Genomic DNA, 7,727 nt, shown 5'->3' on the forward strand with positions numbered 1-7,727 from the left:
TCCCTGGTGAGGTGTTACGGGCATGTCTAACCGGGAGGAGGCCCCGGGGAAGACCCAGGACACGCTGGATAGACTATGTCTCTCAGCTGCCTGGGAACGCCTTGGGATTCACCCAGAAGAGGTAGAAGAACTGGCCGGGGAAAGGGAAGTCTGGGCATCTCTGCTAAAGCTGCTGACCCCGCGACCCGATCTCTGATAAGCGGAAGAGGATGGATGGATGATTAATAGGAAGGTTAGAACTAATGATGCTTACTAATTAAATGTTCTAATGCAGTCCATGGCTTATGAACAGAGAACCTAAATTTTGCTCAGTTGGCTGCAGTAGCTTTTAAGTTTCTTTTTATTCTGCACATCCAAGCAGATCCTCATCAACTTTTATTCATATTAGATAACCTCATCTAATGGTCTCGAGGCAAGAATTTTTTTTTTTTTGGGCACACTCATCAGCAAAATATAAATTGAAAACAAAAAATGGATAGGAGATTGTGACTAGAAATAAGATGCAGAATGTTTAAGTGTAGCTACAAAACTAGGAGCACTAATTTTATCCATTGGCTGTCCTTTGCATCGTCTATTGCTTCTGCTTATGTAATGATTAGAATTTTGGAAATGCTGAGAAGTTTAAGAAGTCTCATTTGACCCACTCTCCAGGAGCTCCGGTTAATGTTCACATCAAACATCAGAATGGAAAAAATGTCATCTCAGTGATTTCAACTGTGTTATGGTTGTTGGAGATGGACAGATAAATGCTGATATTCTGGAAATTTAACACAGAGCAGTCTCTTGAGCAGAGGTCTTCAACTCCGGTCATGGAGAGCTACTGTGGCTGCAAGTTTTAATTCTCTTTTCTTAATTAGTGACCAGTTTTTGCTGCTAATTAACTATTTCCCTTTATTTTAATTGACTTTTCTTGAGACTCTGACCGCTGAATTGATTTTTTTCCTTAAATGGCACATAAACAAAAGTCTGATGTGAAGTGAGCCAACAGATGAGCAACTCATTTGGGGCCTCAAACTCCAACCAACTTCACTTCATTCGGTTTTCTTAATTTGAAGCCAGTTCTCATTGCTAATTAAACTTATTTAATTCCATGGCGCTCATTCTGTCATGGCAGACATTTCCAAAACTGTTGACTTTTTTAAGAGCGCCGTCAAAATGTTTTGTGGACCTGAGCAGATCAGCATTACGGAGGCCTTCAACTTTCTTTATTTTCAGTTGGTGTGTAATGGACGCAGGTTGTTGTAAATATGTTGATTAATTTTGTGTCTTAATATTGTCTGGTTGCTAATTAAGGAAAAGAAATTATTAAGGGGGCCTGAGTCTTAAGTTCTGCATCAATTAAAATTAAGGCAAAGAGTTAATTAGCAGCAAAATCTGGTCACTAATTAAGAAAAGGGTTAGAATGAAAACCTGCAGCCACAGTAGCTCTCCAGGACTGGAGTTGGAGACGCCTGCTCTTGAGTTTTCTCAGACTTGTGCAAACATTCAGTGATCAGCAGTTGTGTTGGTGAGACAGGGCAGAGGAGAAGAGCCAGACTGGTTCTGGTTCAAGCAGACAAAAATGCTACAGTAACTGATAACCACTCTGTGCACTTGTGGTGAGCACAAAATTGAAGTAAATGGGCCATGAGAGCAGAAGACCTGAATTGAGACTAGTTTGAGATTTTTCTGCTCTGTGTCTTGTTGCCCATACTCTGTTCACCTTGCTGATATTTTCAATAGACAATTCCAACCTGCAGCATTTCATCTCTACCTTAAATGTGCTTCAGATTGGGTTGGCCGTTGTCCTCTCCTCATGAAGCTGCAGCTCTTGGGCAAAGTTGATCTTGATTAAGAAGTTCCACAATCCTCACAGCTGAATCTGAGGAATTTGACTACAATCACTCAAAGAGGAGGACACACCTAAAGCATCATAAAGTTCCAGGCAAATGTTTAGAAATCCCTCATCACATAACAAAATATGTAACATTTTATGAAAAAAAAGGTAAATGCAACTTTGAAAACAACCAAACTAAAACAATGATGGGTTTATGAAAATATTAATACAGTTAAGATTTTTTTTAAAAAGTCGACAATCTGGAAGACTCCTTAGGGAGGAAAAAAAATCCTTGTTTCAGATGCTCATACATCCTTCCATACTTTTTAGCAATAAGACATAATTACTGCCCAAGGTAACATTGTGTGCGTGTGGGGTTTGTACCTGGAATTCATCATCAGAATGTCAGTCAGTCATTATGTCTCGTCTTTAATGCACAGTAGATATATGAATGGATCTGCGCCTTCAGATAAATACAGTGCAAAAGAAGCTGATTTTTAGGACGACTTCATATTTTTGGTTAATGATAAAATTTTCAAATAAAAACAGCCACAATTATACATTGTAAAGGGCATACTGGTAATTGGAACCATTCACTGATGAAGTGAGAGAGGAGCTTGTTGAAATTTTGTAAGCAGAAAATTGGACTTAATATGTATCATTGCAAAACTATGAGGTGGAAAATGATTAAAATGTTACCACAAATACATTTAAGTCAGAACAGAGACAGGATGCCATCAAATGTAGAAAGCAAGCCTTAACTACTAGATCGATAATATTGCACTATATTTTGCCAAAGGAGGAATTTAGCTTTTTACAGAAGCTGAAGAAATATTGGAGAGAATAACTCCCCTAAAACACAAGAATTCCAAGAAGAAAAACTTTGGACTTGGCTAAAGAGAAGAGAGCAATCCAAGTGAGACATCAGAAGTCCTGCACAGCATTTCTTGATATACATCTGCTGAATAATTTGTTGGTTGAAAGTGTTGGTGTGTCATAGAGATGATGTGCAGTTTTTGTTCATAACGGCCATCAGTTTTGCCTTCATTTTCTCTTTTGCTGTGATCTCCAGGGGGAACGGAGTGTGTCCCATAACTGAGCCTGCCCTTTTAATTAGCTTGGTGATTGGGTACGCATCTCTTGCTATGATGTGACCAGTCAGACCTCACAGAGTTGAAGAAAATGTGAAGGATGTCACTTCCCACCACAGCCTAATCAAAGCACCGTGATGTCCCTACATTGATGGATTAAAGACCAGAGGTCCACACGACCGTCATCATCAAGTCCTTCCATGAGAACGCTGAATACAATGAGGACTGATTGATGTCATTGATGTTCGGTAGAATGCCTAGAGGGGCTGGGTGGTCTCGTGGCCTGGAACTCCTGCAGATTTTTTTTTTCTCCAGCCGTCTGGAGTTTTTTGTTAGTTTGTCCTGTCCTCCCTGGACATTGGACCTTACTTTTATTCCATGTTAATTAGTGTTGTCTTATTTTAATTCTTACTTTGTCTTTTTTTATTTTTCTTCATCATGTAAAGCACTTTCAGCTACATTATTTGTATGAAAATGTGCTATATAAATAAATGTTGTTGTTCCCACATTAAAGGAACAGTGTCCTAAGAAACAAGAGCCTGCTCTGCCCTTTTTTGATATACAGTAGTTATATGATGTAAGTTTTATGTTTTTTTCTAGTGTTGACAAATGCATGACTGTACAGTACTGGACATTCACCAAGGAGTTTTTTTCCCTTTTCTCACTGCTTTTCAATTAGCAACAGCCATTGTTGCAGTGGACTTTAAAAACTGAGAAAAGCGCTATATAAATGTAATGAATTATTATTATTATTATTATTATTATTAAAAGGTCGGGCCTTTGTTAGTTTCAGGGCATCCCAGCACTAAAGCACATGTGACCTGACAGATGTAGGAAATGTGTATAATGTAAGAAGAATTGATGTTAATCTATAAGTTAATTATCAATGTTGCCTTTTTCAAAGCCAGTAACTAATTTTAAAAAATTACTAAGACACCCATCTTGGGACACCAAATTAATGCATGATGGGTGAAGGATCAGTTTCACATCCCAGTCAGGATGCCAGAAAGATGAATAGATTAATACAATTCATGAACCAAGTTCTTAAATCAGAGACAGTCTCTATTAAGTAACTTTCACTTCCAATGTTGTGGTTCAGACACAATGATAGACTATTTTTCAACAAACACACGTTGCAACAAACCAAATAATACAGTTTATGCATAAAAGAAGAAGAACACAAGATGGATGCACACACACACACACTATTGGTCAAAAGTTTTAAAATGCCTCGGTTTTTCTTCTAATTTAATCAGTTGAACTGCAATGAATGACCTAAAATGGTGAAAAGGTAAGCAGTAAACTGCCAGAGGTTTAAATTTAAAATTTAGGTTAGTAAAAACTGAAAAATTGGCTTTCTTCAGGGAACAACTGATAGGTTACAACCTAAAGATGGTCTGCAGCAATTAAAGTAAATTAAGCCTTGCAATTTGAAGCAAACAATTTGCACGGGTGTCCCAACTTCTGTTGATTACTTAAAAACCCCATCTGCCTTAAAGCAGAGTTGGAACAGACTGTTACTGCACCCTCTGAAGTTCTACTTGGACAACATTACACTGGCATAGAGCCAATAAACAATGGCAAATAACACCACCAACTACTGCTACCAACAATAAAACATCATCTCAACGATGAAGTACAGTGTAGGGAGCATCATGATTTTGGGCTGCCTTTCTGATGTGGGGGCCGGGACACGTTGACATCTGCAAGGGGCAAATGAATTCCAAAGTTTATCAAAGTAAGCTACAACATAATGACAGCACGGTTGGTTTAACAGTAGAAGCTCATTAGAAGCTGGGTAGCAGGACAATAACCTTGAACTTTGACATAAGTCTGCTACAACAAAAGTGGCACAATAAGAACCCAATGGAGATGCTGTGCAATGACCTCCAGAGAGGTCAAAGCTGAAACAGACCCATAACAAGGAATATTCCAGAATTCCTCCTGAATGTTGTGCTAGTCTCATCTGCAGCTTGTTGGACGTTATTTCTGCCAAAGGAAGTTCGACTCGTTATTAAAGCGAAGGGTTCATTTAATTTTTATATAGCACACTGTGAAAGTCTGATGGATGTGTTCAATAAAGATATGTAAGATTATAATTGTGTGTGTGTGTGTGTGTGTTATTAGCTTAAGCATATTGTGTTTGTCTAGCCTTGTGACTTACAAGAAGATCAGATCTCATTTTATGACCAATTAATGCAGCAAACCCTGTCATTCCAAATAGCTCACATACTTTTTTTTGACACAGTATGTTGTAATTTCCTAAAAAACAAAACAACATATTTGAAAGATGGTGGCCTTTTAGGGTTAGGGCTGCCGCTTAACAGATCCAGTGTCCTGGGGCCTCATGTATAATGCTCTGCGAAGAATTCACACGAAAATATGGCATACGGACAAAAACTGAAATGTGCGTACACACAAAAAATCCAGATGCATAAAACTGTGTATACGCTAAGTTCCACGCACTTCCACTTTACAATTCCCAATGAACGTGAAATTTAACACTCCTACAGCCGCACCCCAACTCCTCCTAGAATATTTTAATATGCAAATCTATATAAATATCACCTTCCGTTTGGTGTTTTGTTAAAACATATTATTCGATCATTTTCCTTAATAAATAAATGACCAAGTATAATATTTTTGTCTCATTTGTTTAACTGGTTTCTCTTTATCTACTTTTAGGACTTGAGTGAAAATCTGATGATGTTTTAGGTCATAGTTATGCAGAAATATAGAAAATTCTAAAAGGTTCACAAACTTTCAAGCACAACTGTATATACAGTGCATCCGGAAAGTATTCACACCGCATCACTTTTTCTACATTTTGTTATGTTACAGCCTTATTCCAAAATGGATTAAATTAATTTTTTTCCTCAATTCTACACAGAACACCCCATAATGACAACGTGAAAAAAGTTTGAGTTTTTTGCAAATTTATTAAAAATAAAAAAAACTGAGAAATCACATGTACTGTACATAAGTATTCACAGCCTTTGCTCAATACTTTGTCGATGCACCTTTGGCAGCAATTACAGCCTCAAGTCTTTTTGAATATGATGCCACAAGCTTGGCACACCTATCCTTGGCCAGTTTCGGCCATTCCTCTTTGCAGCACCTCTCAAGCTCCATCAGGTTGGATGGGAAGCGTCGGTGCACAGCCATTTTAAGATCTCTCCAGAGATGTTCAATCGGCTCTGCTCTGGTTGGGCCACTCAAGGACATTCACAGAGTTGTCCTGAAGCCACTCCTTTGATATCTTGGCTGTGTGCTTAGGGTCGTTTTCCTGCTGAAAGATGAACCGTCGCCCCAGTCTGAGGGCAAGAGCGCTCTGGAGCAGGTTTTCATCCAGGATGTCTCTGTACATTGCTGCAGTCATCTTTCCCTTTATCCTGACTAGTCTCCCAGTCCCTGCCGCTGAAAAACATCCCCACAGCATGATGCTGCCACCACCATACTTCACTGTAGGGATGGTATTGCCCTGGTGATGAGCGGTGCCTGGTTTCCTCCAAACGGGACACCTGACATTCACACCAAAAGAGTTCAATCTTTGTATCATCAGACCAGAGAATTTTCTTTCTCATGGTCTGAGAGTCCTTCAGGTGCCTTTTGGCAAACTCCAGGCGGGCTGCCATGTGACTTTTACTAAGGAGTGGCTTCCGTCTGGCCACTCTACCATACAGGCCTGATTGGTGGATTGCTGCAGAGATGGTTGTCCTTCTGGAAGGTTCTCCTCTCTCCACATAGGACCTCTGACAGAGTGACCATTGGGTTCTTGGTCACCTCCCTGACTAAGGCCCTTCTCCCACGATCGCTCAGTTCAGATGGCCGGCCAGCTCTAGGAAGAGTCCTGTTGGTTTCGAACTTCTTCCACTTACAGATGATGGAGGCAATTGTGCTCTTTGGGACCTTCAAAGCAGCAGAACTTTTTCTGTAACCTTCCCCAGATTTGTGCCTCGAGACAATCCGGTCTTGGAGGTCTACAGACAATTCCTTTGACTTCATGCTTGGCTTGTGCTCTGACATGAACTGTCAACTGTGGGACCTTATATGGACAGGTGTGTGCCTTTCCAAATCATGTGCAATCAACTGAATTTACCACAGGTGGACTCCAATTAAACTGCAGAAACATCTCAAGGATGATCAGGGGAAACAGGATGCACCGGAGCTCAATTTTGAGCTTCATGGCAAAGGCTGTGAATACTTATGTACATGTGCTTTCTCAATTTTTTAATTTTTAATACATTTGCAAAAACCTCAAGTAAACTTTTTTCACGTTGTCATTATGGGGTGTTGTGTGTAGAATTCTGAGGAAAAAAAATGAATTTAATCCATTTTGGAATAAGGCTGTAACATAACAAAATGTGAAAAAAGCGATGCGCTGTGAAAACTTTCCGGATGCACTGTATATATATATATTATATACATACACACACACGACAAATGACTCAGGCGCCACCGCGAGTGGCAGCCTTTCCAGCAGCTCCGTGTATGACTTTATCTTTCTACCTTTTTCTCTATTTTTCTCTTTCACTGATCACTCCTACCACTTTCTTTTATGTGGACTCATTCCCTGGTCACTTTTTACTACTTTTTTTTACTACTTGGACATGGATTTTTACACGCCGAGACTCGTCTATTCAGGTAGTCAACTTCAAGCGCTGAGAACAAAGGTCCGTGCCGGTGTGGTTCCCTATTTACTCGATGAGGTAAGAACGTCGTATCGTGGCAGCAGAGCCGGCGCTAAGCTAAAAGTTAAGCGGCCAACAAGAAAGTGGTGATACAAGCCTTTGGTGCCTTCTGTGATACTGGGAAATGTG

This window comes from Erpetoichthys calabaricus, chromosome 8 (genome assembly GCF_900747795.2).
Source record: "Erpetoichthys calabaricus chromosome 8, fErpCal1.3, whole genome shotgun sequence".
NCBI lineage: Eukaryota > Metazoa > Chordata > Cladistia > Polypteriformes > Polypteridae > Erpetoichthys > Erpetoichthys calabaricus.